Here is a 14,215-nt window from a genome sequence, read left to right on the forward strand (position 1 = left end):
TCGAAAGGGGGATTGACAATAAAAGGTTCCCCTCGCTCTCGACGTCGGGTACTGCAGTTCTACGGGTGCAAGAGTATGCCTCCTCCAGCACCCGGGCGTCAAAACAGAAGTAGTCCAAGGGAAGAACCTGAACGAGCAAAAGGTCGGCAGGAAACGGCAAGCAGATAGGAGAAGAGGGGGGAGAAAAACGAAACAGAAGGAAAAGGAAAAGATGCCCAGCAGAATTGGAGAGGACGGCAGCAGGAGCACAAGGCTAGAAAAGGACAGAGGACTGTCCCTAGGAGCATCACACTCCGACAGCCGCCCACTAAGCCCCCACATGGCGACGAGCTGAGCGGGGAGGGGGGTGCATTAGAGAAACAGACAAGAGTAACTGGTAAGATGCTCCAGTGGATAAGGAAGTGCCTAAGCAATAGGAAGCAAGTAATTATCAAAAGAAGGCACCAAACCGGGAAGGCTATGTAGCACCATCAAATATGCGGAATGATCAGAGGGCGCTAAATATCACCAAGGATGCCAATACGAGAACAAAAACGCATAAGGCGAACGATATCAAAAGTATCCGAGTCACCAAGAACTCTATTGAGGGACAGGTGACCGCGAGGGGCGGTCGGAAAGCAAGACACATGCTCGTCCTGGAAGTCACGACATTCAAGAAGGACATGCACGACCGTAAGAGGGACAATGCAACTAGGACAATAAGGAGCAGGGCGGTGCTCCATCAAGTGACCATGGGTTAAGCGAGTATGGCCAATACGCAACCTCGCCAGAGCCATTTCCCACCCCCGGTTACGGTGGAAGGAGGACGGCCACGAGGAAACGCAACATTTAAGAGTACGTAGCTTGTTACCAGTAACAGACGACCAAGAAGCCTGCCAACGGTAACGACTGAGGAATGGATAACCGGGTAAAAGTCGGAATATGGAATACCTTTACGAGAGATGGGACAACAGCGGACAGCTTCCTTGGTGGCAGCATCCGCACGCTCATTTAAAGACACAGCAATATGGCTGGGAACCCAACAAAACTCAACCCACTTTAATTTACTGTGAACAAGAAACAGCCAATGCTGGATCTCGACAACTAATGGATGAACCGGATTAAAGGACCCGAGAGCCATGAGGGCACTACGAGAGTCAACAACAACTACAATGGAAGACTGACAATGAGAAAGCAGGAGACGAAGAGCATAGATAATAGCATAAAGCTCCACTGTGAAGGTGCTAGTCTCCGGAGGCAAGCGACATATATAAGTGCGATCAGGAAAAACAACAGAGTACCCAACACCGTCCGCAGACTTAGACCCATCAGTGAAGACAGAAAAGGAGCAGTAGTGAGAAGAAAAGTGCTCAAGGAAACCACTCAAGTGCTTTTAGAACCGTAGGAGGGGTAAAAGCTTTACTGATGCAGGTCAAGGATGTACAAAACTGCGGAAGGGGGACTCTCCACAGGGGCAAAGATGGAACATCACGAGGAGAAACATTAGAAATACGAACGGAAAAAGAATCTCTTTCACAGTCTCTTGCACAGTCTCCGTGGTGTAGTGGTAAGACACTCGCCTGGCGTTCCGCGAGCGCTATGTCATGGGTTCGTATCCTGGCCGGGGAGGATTTACTGGGCGCAATTCCTTAACTGTAGCCTCTGTTTAACGCAACAGTAAAATGTGTACTTGGATGAAAAAACGATTCTTCGCGGCAGGGATCGTATTCCAGGGACCTGCCTGAAACGCTACGCGTACTAGTGGCTGTACAAGAATGTAACAACTCTTGTATATATCTCAAAAAAAAAAAAAAAAAAAATCCTGTAAGCGAGATAACCGGACAGAAAGAGGGAGGTGGTGAAGAGGAACAGGAACCGCAGGAGGGGTAAAAGTTAAAGCACGACAGATAAGCAATAGGAAGCAGTGTGTTACTGTGAAAGGAAGGGGGGGGGCCCCCCCCTGACTGTGAAAGGAAGGGGGGGCCTCCCCCCGAGACCTCAGAATGATGTCATGTCACCTGTGGAATCCTACAAAGAGTTCTGTACTCAGACCTAATCCTCTTTCCGACGGTACATAAAATGATCTCCCGGAGGGTACAGACTAGTTCCTCTCAATGTTTGCTGACGATGCCAAAATTATGCTAAGGATCAAAACATAGCACAGCATGGGGCTACAAGATGATCTGGACAAACCGAAGGAATAGTCCAACAAATTGCTATTAGAGTTTAACCTAAGCAAATGTAAAGTAATGAAGGAACACGAGATAATTAGGAAACGAGTTCAGATACAAGGTACCGTTTGGGAGATGAAATCCTTCGAGAATCAGGAAAGAAAAACATCTGGGAGTTGATATCATGCCAGACCTATCCCCTACACCAGTAGGATATCGGCAGCATATGCCAGGTTGGCCAACATAAGAACTGCCTTTAGAGAACTGTGTAAGTCATCTTTAATGGTAAAATCTCTAGGAAGAGATTCGGCCTACTCCATTATCGCCTATTCTACTCATTCACGTCCATGTAATCAAGAACTGCAGCCAAGAACAACAAGAACTACTGCCAGACGTCTAGACAGTCTACCATTCCCCCTCTTGCACCATGACCCGTCACTCCACTGTCGCTGGTGTGGCCTCCCAGCGACCTGCGTCGCTGGGAGACCACACCCTCCGTAACATGCAGTTAAAGGAGCCGGTTCATAGTTTAAAGAAGACATCAGCGCCCTCTGCTCGGCCGATATTTTGTATAAATAGAGCTACCAAGCTCTCCAAGTAAGCAAGCAAGCAAGCAATTATCAAAAGAAGGCACCAAACCGGGAAGGCTATGTCCAAGTTCTCCAAGATTCACATTACTCCTGTGTGCTCAACTGAGTAGACCCGTTCACACATATCGGCGTGGTAGCGGATTTAGTCAGACTGGCTCATAGTATTCTGCACCATATTTTATTTTGCACCTTAACGTAACGTCAATTTGATTGTTCATCTTGTTTGTTTTGCACACTTTGTATTAAAGCCAAGCCTGGATATTATTTGTAATTTGTTAAATTTATTTTTTAAAGTAAAGTATTTTTAAATGTTTTTTCCCTCTGTTTTATCATACAGTTTACCTCACTGTGAATACTCCTTTTGTACTTTACTTTTTTTTATTTTTTTTAATATTTTATGACTCGTTACAGACTGCTCAACCACCAACGTTTACCGTCACACATCATTTAGAACCTATTTTACCACATGTCAGACCAATCCTGGAGCATGCAGCCCCAGCATGGAGTCCATATCAAATCAAGCACAAGACTAAATTGGATAAGGTTCAAATGTGTGCCACCAGATTATTACCTAAGGGGTATGAGCTACAAGGAGAGACTACAGGAACTAAATCTCACGTCGCTGGAAGATAGAAAAGTTTGGGGGGGGGGATGACATGATCACCACATAAAAGATTCTATACTCAAATATCCTGAAAATCTGAACAATTGCTAAGGAGGTGGAACACCAAACGAGACGACACAGTTTGGACAAAAGGGAGTAAGATTTTGTTGCAATTAACTGACCACGAGTCTGGCAGTAATGACTAATACGTATAGATTGATGAAGATTAAGCCACCCAAAAGGTGGCACGGGCATGAATAGCTCGTAAGTGGTGGCTCTTTTGAGCCATTACCAGTATCAATAGATGATACAGGAGATCTGTGGAGATGCAACTGTACCCTGCGTAACGGGAGATGTCTCCCGTGTGTACTGTATGAAATATGCATACCCACCAACACTGACTTATACGGGCTAGTCATGCCCGTGCCACCTCTTTGTATGTGGCTTAATCTTTATCAATCAACCAACTCTTACACTATTTCTGCACCATCCAGCGCTGTTTCCCCACGTACTGAGTGTCAATTAGTCTTCCCATCCAAGGTGGACAAATTCTCCCACGTCGACTCCCGAATCTCTTCCTAGAGATTTTACCGTGACAGATGACTTACACAGTTCTCTAAAGGCAGTTCTTATGTTGGCCAACCTGGCATATGCTCCTGATGCTATCCTACTGCTATACACCGAGCTAATACACTGCTGGCCGGGGTGGATGGAGCACTTTTCTGTCGTTTATGCCTCTGGACCGCGAGCCGAGCACTTCATGTTGCTGGACTGAGCCGGGCACTGACTGTCGCCAAATTGACCACGCGAGGTTATCTTGAGGTTATCTTGAGATGATTTCGGGGATTTTTAGTGTCCCCGCGGCCCGGTCCTCGACCAGGCCTCCATCCCCAGGAAGCAGCCCGTGACAGCTCACTAACTCCCAGGTACCTATTTACTGCTAGGTAACCGGGGCATTCAGGGTGAAAAACTTTGCCCATTTGTTTCTGCCTCGTGCGGGAATCGAACCCGCGCCACAGAATTACGAGTCCTGCGCGCTATCCACCAGGCTACGAGGCCCCGAGGCGACAGTCATTTCTGTCGCCAGTGTCGTTGTTTCGTTCGGTGACTCTGGCTCTCACCTCCCGCCACCAGTCGCACAGTTCTGGGACAAAACTACGCCAAGTATCGTTCGCCTCGATTCGTTCTGCAACAGTTAAACACACATTATACTTTTAAATCACAATTAAATACTTGGTGCGACGAATTAACACGACCTGATTGGTTTATGGAAACCGTCTAAGTGGTTGGGCACCATTCCTTCCCCCCCCCCGTCCCATCCCAAATCCTTATCCTGACCCCTTCCCAGTGCTATATAGTCGTAATGGTTTGGTGCTTTCCCCTGATAGTTCCCATGCCCGAAAGTCTTTCATTTTCCATTACTGACTGACTTTCAAAACTGGTGAGAGCTGTAATAGTTTAAATTTAAGAATATTGTAGTCTGTCTCTATTCAAACTTACAATCTACTACACACTAACGTCATACATCCATTAATCTCTGTGTAATGATGTAAGGGCGAAAAGGGAGAACGGCCTATTGACATAGCTCGGGTGCAGGGGGGAGTTATGTAAAACCCTGGTTTGTGTCTCTGAGAGGCTGCAGGATCCAGTAAGTTCAGTAGAACTTCGGTTTCAACTCTTTTTACCCTGTCGTAGCTCAGTCGATTAAGGAAGTGTCTGGGATGCTCCCGAACGCAGGTTCGAATCCTCGTCACAGCCCTTGTGGATTTGTTCCTTACTATCTACTCCTCTGTTGTAATTGCTGCTGTTAATTCAACATGTTATTATTGTCATTCTTTCTACTACTTCAGTTCAATTCATCCTTTTGATCTCTTAGTTTTAATTTTGTTTCCCGACATCCTGCCCGGAACGCGGTGCGTATTGATGGCTTTAAGAATAGCTCTATCCATATACCTTGAGGTTACCTTGAGGTGCTTCCGGGGCTTAGCGTCCCCGCGGCCCGGTCGTAGACCAGGCCTCCTGGTTGTCAGACTCATCAACCAGGCTGTTAGATGCGGCTGCTCGCAGCCTGACGTATGAGTCACAGCCTGCTTGATCAGGTATCCTTTGGAGGTGCTTATCCAGTTCTCTCTTGAACACTGTGAGGGGTCGGCCAGTTATGCCCCTTATGATATAAATATGAGCTAGATATATATGATATAAATAGAGCTAGTAAATAGCTATCTAGAAAGCCAAAATTCTGCTTGTAACTCAATATGTACAAGTACTCTTAAATAACCTTAGACTAAATATTTAAATAACTTTTAAGTTCTGCCCGAAACGCTGCGCGTACTAGTGGCTTTACAAGATTATAATTACTATACTATGTATCCTCACAATCCCAATGTACCTTCTCGTATACAGTATTAATTAATATTATATTAATTATAATTATTAATAATTATTATATTATTATAATATTATTAAATTATTAATAATTAATATTAATTATTAATAAATATTAATAATTAATATTAATAATTATTATTAATAATTAATAAATAAATAATAAAAATAAATTTAGTGTTTTACTTATTATAGTATTTTCGTTTAAACCATTATCTCCATTCTCCCTATGTTCATAGCGTCATCCATTAAAGGACACTATTATATAAATCATATCATGCCATATTTATATAGCTCGCCTCATTCATTCTTACCTCATGAGGATGTGGATGGCGTCCGTTACCTACTCATTGTTGCCCCTCATAGCATGAGGTGGTCTCCTCTTGGGGCCAGATTCACAAAGCAGTTACGCAAACACTTACGAACCTGTCCATCTTTTCTCAATCTTTGGCGGCTTTGTTTACAATTATTAAACAGTTAATGAGCTCCGAAGCACCAGGAGGCTGTTTATAACAATAACAACAGTTGATTGGCAAGTTTTCATGCTTGTAAACTGTTTAATAAATGTAACCAAAGCCGTCAAAGATTGAGGAAAGATGTACACGTTCGTAAGTGCTTGCGTAACTGCTTCGTGAATCTGGCCCCAGGTTCGTAAGTGCTTGCGTAACTGCTTCGTGAATCTAGCCCCAGGTTCCTAAGTGCTTGCGTAACTGCTTCGTGAATCTGGCCCCTGGTCTTGTAGCCGCACAAACGAAATCTGAAAAAGATCACTGAATTAGATCATCCCTTATGGAACAGCTGTTCATACATGCACCTAGTAGCAAGTAGGTACCCAGGAGTTGCCTGGTTTTGATTTGATTTGATTGTTGCCGCCGAAGGTGGCTAGTTTATTGTGCACCCCATACCCATCCTGTGAGCGGTAGCGCAAAAGCATTACAGAGGGCACAAAAGGTGTTTATCAGACCTCATCTTAGATTATTACATAAACAATTTCATCTATCCTTCACACCTTATAGTTACAATGTCAGCTACTTAGAGAAAGTGCTATTTCAAGAGCTACATATTTACAGTAAGTCATCATACATTAATGGTAGGTCTTATCGCTAATACATAATAGTTTGGCCAATGGGGATATTACAGAGTCAGAGGGGAGCTTCTGTTTATTATTAGTCCTCACAATACACTACTTGTTTCTGAATCTCATATGTGGGGTTGTATTCTGGGGGTCAGGGGTCAACCCTGGGGAAAACCTCTATATAAGCCTAACATGTACTGTACGTATAAACCTGGCTGCCTGTCCCCCCCCCCCAACACAATGAATGTGTATTATAATATAATAAATTTTTCAGTGCCCAAAAATTCTATTAACAAAAAACCAAATTTTTCAAAGAAAACGTTTTCGGTACACTATTTTAAAGTAACGGTTTTTAATACAATATCGTTATAACTTGCGAATAATCTGTTTACGACAGGTTCATTTACCAGTATGCATGTTGACTTACTGGAACCGTAATATGCTTTCATATCACAAACATCTAGATAACTATCGAGATGATTTCAAGGGAAAAGTACTTTCTCACGGTCATCAATTTACTGTAAGAACGGACTCCACATTTAATATGCTACATGAATCTTAGTGATGGAATTTATTTTATTTCGCAAAATTTGAAATTAGTGCAATTTGCCATTTCATGCAAATGTGAGGGATATGGGGCTCGAACCCCGACCCGCCTATGATTATCCTATTCAGGGGCCGGTCGCCCGAGCGGACATTACACTGGACACGTGATCCTGTGGTCCCAGGTTCGATCCCGGGCGCCGGCGAGAAACAATGGGCACAGTTTCTTTCACCCTATGCCCCTGTTACCTAGCAGTAAATAGGTACCTGGGAGTTAGTCAGCTGTCACGGGCTGCTTCCTGGGGGTGGAGGCCTGGTCGAGGACCAGGCCGCGGGGACACTAAAGCCCCGAAATCATCTCAAGATAAACCCGCCAGCTGTACCCACACGTCTGACTTTCTCCAGCAAACCCAACATGGCGTCTACCACAAGACCAAACTAAAACCTACATGAAATCTCCCGATACTCTGCTATCAGAGAATAGTACTCAAGAACATAATTCTAATTAAACTTGTGTGTAACACTGCTAAAGTAAGTAATTAATTCTCAAAAAGAAGGCACCAAACCGGGAAGGTTATGTAGCTCCATCAAATGTGCGGGATTTGATTGATTGATGAAGATTAAGCCACCCAAAAGGTGGCACGGGCATGAATAGCCCGTAAGTGGTGGCCCTTTCGAGCCATTACCAGTATCAAAAGATGATACTGAAGATCTGTGGAGGCGCAACTGCACCCTGCGTGACGGGAGATGTCTCCCGGACCAAATGGTGATGTGCGGGATAATCAAAGGGCGCTAAATATCACCAAGAAAGCCAATACGAGAACAGAAACCCATAAGGCGAACGATATCAAAAGTATCCGAGTCACTGAGAATACTATCAAGAGACAAGCGACGGCGGGGGACGGTCGCAAAACTAGACAACAATGCTAAGGTGTAAAAGAATTTAAGTACAATCAATAACAGAAATAATTTCAATGATGAAACATTGACGCTAGCTTGAATACACGGCCCGCCACGGAAGCACTACCAATTATTATTATTATTTTTTTGAGATATATACAAGAGTTGTTACATTCTTGTAGAGCCACTAGTACGCGTAGCGTTTCGGGCAAGGTCCCTGGAATACGATCCCCGCCGCGAAGAATCGTTGTTACAACGAAGTACCCATTTTACTGTTGAGTTAAACAGAGGCTACAGTTAAGGAATTGCGCCCAGTAAATCCTCCCCGGCCAGGATACGAACCCATGACATAGCGCTCGCGGAACGCCAGGCGAGTGTCTTACCACTACACCACGGACACTGTTGAATATGGTCATGGTCATCCCTCCAGAGAGCTCAAATATGGTCAGCCCTCCAGTGAGCCGCCACGGACTCCTTTCACAGGAATAAACATGCAAAAGCCTAACACAATATTCAACAGGCACACTACAGCATGCTACAATTAAATCAAACAATTATACTGGAATACAACTGGATACCATGTTATATTTACTTAACGGGGAAAAGAAATAATGGACAAACATATTTAGCATGAATGAATGTTAGAATCAAATAGATTCATAACATCCCTCCCGGCCCTTAAGAAAAATATGAAATTAACTGAAGGTTGATTTCATTTTTTGACTGCATGAAAGTATAGCATCTAGTACTCCAACACATAATGTATAAACAATTCATTAAATGACATGAAAATAACCAAAAGGTAAACATCCTTAGGTATAGAACAATTCACATTAAGGCACTGTAATGGGGAATCCTCTAGATAAGGTATCAGCAATTACATTTTACCTTCCAGGGATATGTCTAATTACTATGTTGAACTCTTGTAAAATCAAAGACCATCTAAGATTTATTTCGTTCTTACATTTCATGGAGTTAATGAATGTCAGGGGATTATGATCTGTGTATATGACAACTTGATTACCTGACAGGTATGTTTCAAACTTCTTAACCGCCAAAATCAAAGTGCTTCCTTCTCTACCACACAATAATTAGTTTGTGCCTTATCAAATTTACGAGAAAAATAGCATAGAGGGTGTTCTAAATCATCTTGTCCTACCTGGAAAAGAACCCCACCTGCTCCTAAATCTGAAGCCTCTATGTACAGTATAAATGGCTTATCAAATTGTGGACTGGCTAATACAGGTGACGTTGAGAGAATTCATTTCAACTTCTGAAAAAAAAAAGTTATGACACTCTTGTGTCCACTTGAACTTTACCTGCTTTCTAAGTAGATTAGTTATAGGTGCAGCCACAATGGAAAAATTCTTACAATATCTTCTATAATATGTACACATTCCAATAAACCTCTTCGCAGATTTCTTACTCGTTAGTACTGGGTAATCCACGATTGCATGGATCTTGTCTTGCAACGGGACAAGATCTTACCTTGTCCGGCCTCATGACCTAAGTAAATTATTGTTCCCTTAGTCCAGCTACATTTATTTACATTTATAGTTAGATTAGGATGTCGTAACACTGCAAACAATTGTTTCAAACTGGACATATGATCTTTCCAACACTTACTAAATATCACAACGTCATCTAAGTATGCTCTACAATCTAACACATCTTTTAACAAGGAATTCATCAACTTTTGAAAGGTTGCTGGGGCATTTCTTAGTCCAAATGGCATCACATTAAATTCAAATACTCTATCAGGGGTGATAAAAGCTGTCACTTCCCTAGCAAAGTTAGTAAGTGGTATCTGGTGATACCCCTTAAATAAGTCTAGTTTTGATACTTACCTAGCATAACCAATTTGGTCAATGCAGTCTTCTAGCAAAGGTAGTGGGTATACATCTACTACAGTTCACCAGACCACACACACTAGAAGTTGAAGGGACGACGACGTTTCGGTCCGTCCTGGACCATTCTCAAGTCGATTGTGACAATCGACTTGAGAATGGTCCAGGACGGACCGAAACGTCGTCGTCCCTTCAACTTCTAGTGTGTAGTCTGGTCAACATACTTCAGCAACGTTATTGTGACTCATCGCCTGCATCTACTACAGTTACTTTAACTTCCTAAAGTCCACTACTAACCTCCATTTTCCATCTGGATTTTTGTACCACTAAACACGGTAAACTCCAAGAGCTCTGGCTGGGTCGAATGATCCCATGGTGAAGAACATAATCAACTTCCTCCTGGATGATACGTCGTTTCTCGGGGGTCACGCGATAAGGGTGTAGCCGAATTGGAGTTACCTCTGTAAAATAAAATAAAATGTTTATTCAGGTAAGGTACATACATACATACAAGAGATTTTCCAAAATTTGATCGATTTATAGATAGAGCTAGTACATACAATGCTTAAAGCCACTATTACGCAAAGCGTTTCGGGCAGGAAAAACATTCCTGCCCTGTCAGCTGAACATCACGAGTAATGAGAGGCGTCGGAGTGAGGACCTCCCCAAACTAGTTGGAGAACGTCTTCAAAAGGTCCTGGAACTCTGCTCTCTGCTCATCCTGCAAATGACAATTCTTCTCCGGAACTGGAATTAGATAAAAGAGGATTACCATCTTCCCCTACAACAATTGTCTCCTCAGGGTTTACCTCCTCGTTAACACAAGCCACAATACTGGGCCCACAATAAGCCTTCAAACGATTCACATGCACAATCATTGACTGACGATTATGTTTGGGGGTTACAGACTTTATAGGTAAGTTCACCGAGACGTTTTACCACTTGATAAGCTCCTTGAAACTTGTGTGACAAAGAAGTTCCCATACCAGGCTTCAAAACCATTACTAAATCTCCTGGTTCAAAAACTCAGACTTTGGCCTTGAACCGCTTATCATGCCGCTTCTTCATTACCTGTTGTGCCTTGCCCAGATGTCGTAACGCCAACTCCTTCGTTCGAGACACCTTGTTCTTCACATCCTTCAGGTAACGTTCACTCTGCCTAGCTGTTACATCTCCCAACATTTTCTCCTGCAACATTTTTAAACGTCCTCTCACCTGATGTCCAAACACAAGATCAAATGGAGAGCAACCTAGGGCAGTGTGCAATCCGTCCCTGGCAGCAAATAGTACAAATGGTAAATTGTCATCCCAATGTCTGGGTGAATGGTCCTCAGTTGCTTTCAACATCCTTTTGAGGGTTTGGTGACACAGCTCGATTCCCCCTTGACTCTGAGGATGGTAAGGAGTATAGTTATGTTTTATTCCAAAGGAACTACAAAAAGTTTTAAAAGTTGTGGAACAAAACTTGCTCCCATTACCAGTTTGAATGATACAGGGCATAAAAATAATGAGAAAAACCATTCCAAGTGCTTTGAGTGTAGAACCTTGAGGTGAAGCCCTAATAGCCCATTAGAAGCCCTAATGTTACGCAAGGCATATGCTTCAGGGAACCTGGGGGTCATACATACGATAGTAAACAAATATATTCCCTGATTTAGTTCGGTGTAAGGGCCCGACATAATCCAATACCACATGTGTAAAAGGCTCCTCTGGCACTACAATATGATGTAAGGGTCTCGTGGCACAGTCTGGTTACGTTTACTAACAGCTTTACATACAACACAATTGTGACAATATCTGACCACATCCTTTCCGAGTTTTAGCCAATAGAAAAACTTACATATTTTAAGGTACATATTGGAGATCCCTTGGTGACCTTCCATAAGGTCATCATGGGCAGCTTGCAATACCTGCTCCCTATACTCCTTGGGTACGACGAGCTGGGTCCTAGACTCACAATCATCTGATAAGGGAGTTCCTGGTGGTCTCCATCGTCTCATCAAACATCAATCATTGAAGTAGCAACCCCGTGCTCTCCTCCAAGGTATCAATAGTGTCAGCTGCTTCTGTATAACATTCAGCTAGACTGGGATCAGTACTCTGCAACTCACTCCAGGTCTGGGACTCAACATCTGGAGCGAGTGGGCAAGGAACTGATACCTGGGCCACCGCTTCCAGACCATCCTCTGGGTCAGAATAAATTAGGGCTTTGGCACCGGCCTCACTCTCGACATCCACGTGAACTAAGAATGTATCCTCAAGGTCCACCTCCACCTCCCTATCAGAAGGGGGTCCTGGCCTCGACAACATCCACCTTGGAAGTCACAGGATTTACCTCACCCTGCTTACCCATGGATCTGGTCACAACACAGGCTGGATAGATGGTAATCCGCATCCGGTTGAGCCAGCACACATCTAGGGTTAGTAAACATGATAGGACACTCTGTCCCACTAACTTGACACTTGTCAAAATCATTTCCCACAATAACATCAACCCCAGGGATGGGCAACTGCTCACTAACTGCTACAGTGCACCAACCTCCTTCATCAGTCTCCTTGGTGCAGTGGTAAGACACTCGCCTGGCGTTCCACGAGCGCTTTGTCATGGGTTCGTATCCTGGCCAGGGAGGATTTACTGGGAGCAAATCCTTAACTGTAGCCTCTGTTTAACTCAACAGTAAAATGTGTACTTGGTTGTAACAACGATTCTTCGCGGCGGGGATCGTATTCCAGGGACCTGCCCGAAACGCTACGCGTACTAGTGGCTCTACAAGAATGTAACAACTCTTGTATATATCCAAAAAAAATGGTGTAATAGTTGATTTCAGGTGAATTTTAACTAATGGTACACGCTGGACATGACCTCCAATATCTTGCAATAATACAACTTCACCAGTGTCTTCTGTGCTAACATCAGCAAGGGCACGGTGAGAGGTGAGAGATTAGAGATTGGGAAGCACCAGTATCCCTCAATAACTGCACTGGCTTCCAGCTTCCACTGGTACAAAGTAAGGTACCCGAATAAAGGCACGGTTTAAAGTTAGTCATCCAATTTGGCATGGCTGGAACAACATTAGAGTTAATGGCTTCCACACCCCGTCTCAATCAGACCGGTAGGCCTGAGTTCAAGGTGCAAGGAATAAGAGGAATTTACCACATGACCTCTTCTGTAATTTTTTTTTTTTTTGAGATATATACAATTGTTGTTACATTCTTGTAGAGCCACTAGTACGCGTAGCGTTTCGGCAAGGTCCCTGGAATACGATCCCCGCCGCGAAGAATCGTTGTTACATCCAAGTACACATTTTACTGTTGCGTTAAACAGAGGCTACAGTTAAGGAATTGCGCCCAGTAAATCCTCCCCGGCCAGGATACGAACCCATGACATAGCGCTCGCTGAACGCCAGGCTAGTGTCTTACCACTACACCACGGAGACTGTAGACTGTAGACACTACGTTACTTGAGGGTGAAAACCCTGTCTGCTGTTTCTCAATCTTTGGCATTACAGGAGAAGAGTTCAGGGGAGTAGGTGAGTTAGCTGGCCTGGAAAACAGGAGATTTAGGAACATAATTATTCTTAGAATTATAATTATTTAATTGTGTTCGAAAAGGCACCTTACTTAGTAATTCATGTTCGTCTGCTAGCTTGGCTAGTTCCATGATGTCAGTGGTTTGTTTATGCTCAGCTGTAAACAAGGCTAATTTCTCTGGTAGACAACCTAAAATCTCCTCTGTCACTATGAGGTTTCTTAAAGTTTCAAAATCTGAAATGGAAAGTGCTTTTACCCATCAAAATGGTTAATTTTAACTCTTACAAAATTAAAAATGGTCTGATCATGTGCTCTCTTTATACCTCTAAATTTCTGTCTATGGACCTCTGGGGGCTGCTGGTATGACATTTAAGACGCTCTGTTGGACAAAATTAAAATCAAAAGAATTAGCATCAGGAAGAGATGCAAAAATTTCCTGGGCTTTCCCCTTAAATTGTCCTTGTATAATGTCATCCCATTGATCCACAGCCCAGTTCATACTGACTGCTAACGTCTGGAAACTTAAAAAGAATATTTCTGGGTCCTCATTGAATTTAGGCAAATCTACATTTTTTCCTAGACTTTGAAGA

General features: G+C 43.4%; 1 long non-coding RNA gene across 1 annotated transcript in view; it reads right to left on the reverse strand.

Moving 5' to 3' along the window:
• LOC123774168 (uncharacterized) overlaps positions 1-12,583 on the reverse strand; it is a 29,938-nt gene extending 17,355 nt beyond the window's left edge. Inside the window, exons 1-2 of the long non-coding RNA XR_011224509.1 lie at positions 10,392-12,583; positions 6,044-6,486 (exon numbers count right to left, since the gene is read on the reverse strand). This is a non-coding gene — a long non-coding RNA (uncharacterized lncRNA). The remainder of the gene's footprint in view (positions 1-6,043; positions 6,487-10,391) is intronic.
• Positions 12,584-14,215: the final 1,632 nt, after the last annotated feature.

Source organism: Procambarus clarkii, chromosome 73 (genome assembly GCF_040958095.1).
Source record: "Procambarus clarkii isolate CNS0578487 chromosome 73, FALCON_Pclarkii_2.0, whole genome shotgun sequence".
NCBI classification, from domain to species: domain Eukaryota; kingdom Metazoa; phylum Arthropoda; class Malacostraca; order Decapoda; family Cambaridae; genus Procambarus; species Procambarus clarkii.